Source organism: Otolemur garnettii, unplaced genomic scaffold (genome assembly GCF_000181295.1).
Source record: "Otolemur garnettii isolate 467f Iridium unplaced genomic scaffold, OtoGar3 scaffold00346, whole genome shotgun sequence".
In the NCBI taxonomy this organism is placed as follows: domain Eukaryota; kingdom Metazoa; phylum Chordata; class Mammalia; order Primates; family Galagidae; genus Otolemur; species Otolemur garnettii.
This window is the reverse complement of record NW_003852741.1, coordinates 112,628-114,313: the sequence shown is the minus strand read 5'-3', so window position 1 is coordinate 114,313 and position 1,686 is coordinate 112,628.

The following is a 1,686-nucleotide window of genomic DNA, read 5'->3' as shown; positions in this document are numbered from 1 at the left end:
GTATTAGCATGAATAGAGTTGGATCACATTCTTCTTAGAAAAGAATCACAGGAATAGAGAAACAAGGATCCAGTGTACTCAATTCTAATATGAAAGCAGTAGATGATTTAACACAAGGTGTGGGATAGGGAATGGGGGCAGCTGGGAAAGGGGAGGAGAGTGGCAGTCATAATATGTGGCACATCTCTTGGGGGTAGAGGAACTTTATGTAACAATTGTAATCAGTGTAACCTAATTCTTTGTGCCCTCAATGAATTCAAGACAATAAAAAAAATCAAATAAAAAGAAAATTTAAAAAGTTGATGGCTTTGATTATTACACATTGTATACCTGTATCTAACCAGTACATGTATCCTATAAATATATACAACTATTATTTGCCCATAATAATTAAAACTAAAAAAAAAATTATAAAGAAGAAAACAAAGTCTGAAGAGTATTTACATAAATTAGGAGAATGTGGCACAGGTGCTTGGATAGAAAATTATGTCAAAGTGATAAAACAAAATCCTGTCAGCAGAATGGAGACCAATGATCCCATTCTTGGCAAGGGAAAACACCCCCAGATAAAAAGACAAACAGAGAAATAAGCTGAGTGAGGCAAAATAAAAACAGTTTAGCTAGTTTACTTTTAACCCAATATCTAAATTCCTTATTTGAGCAGCTCCTGCTTTTCCTAGAAGCCTAGACTGTAATGGATACAGCTTGCTAGCACCCCAGATGGGTCTGTAAACACTCTGAAGAAATAATGGTCACAGAGGAAGATATGTCCAAGACCTGGCAAGAAACATTAACCAGGCTGTCCCCTGCCTAGTTAACAGTCAAATGATATACCAATTGTGGGGTTTTGTATTATGGCCAGGGCAGAGACCAAGGGAATAGCTTGAGCCCTGAAATATGTGTAGGAGGGATTGTACCCACTTATCACAGAGGAAGATGCCTCTGGGTAGGTATCAGGGGAAAATTCTTCTGTTCCACTGATTCTTCAGAGGAGATGATGCTGTTAGGGCATCTGTTCCACAGTAAACTAGTGAGGATTAACCTGCCCAAAGGAATCTGTGTGTGTGACCACAGACAAGAGGCTGTCCCCACACAAGGCTCAGGTTTCAGATTTCTCAAGGCTGCTCAGATCCTTAAAGTTAATGATTACAGATAGAATTTGCTTACTCAGAGAAATTGTTTACATTTTTGTTTGCTTCCTCAGCTTACCCTCTGGGCTAAATGAGCAAATAGCCTTCAATATAAGCTAAGTGGAACAAACACTCAAGGCCATTTTCTGGGAACCCCACAAACTAGGAATGATCTGTGTTTCCCAACTTTGAAAACTCTATTCTGCTTGTCTTCTCTCTTTCTCTCTCCCCACTTCTAACTATACTTTTCTTAAGTGGATTGCTGCCAGTTGCAGAGATTTTAAAGGACCCGTCCCCTGGGGCAGGACCCTAGCAGAATCCAGAAACAGATTTTCACCTATACTAACAGTATACGTAGACAGTTGATTTAAACCATGTATAACACAGTTCTATAGATAAAGGAGGCCCTTCTCAAAAAATTCATAATAATAAGGTTAACTTCACATTCAGAAGAAAAAAATGATCATTGACACAAAATTCACACTATAAACAAAAACTGGTTTGAGATGGATTATAGATCAAAATTCACAACAGAGAAAATACAGCTTCTGGCTCG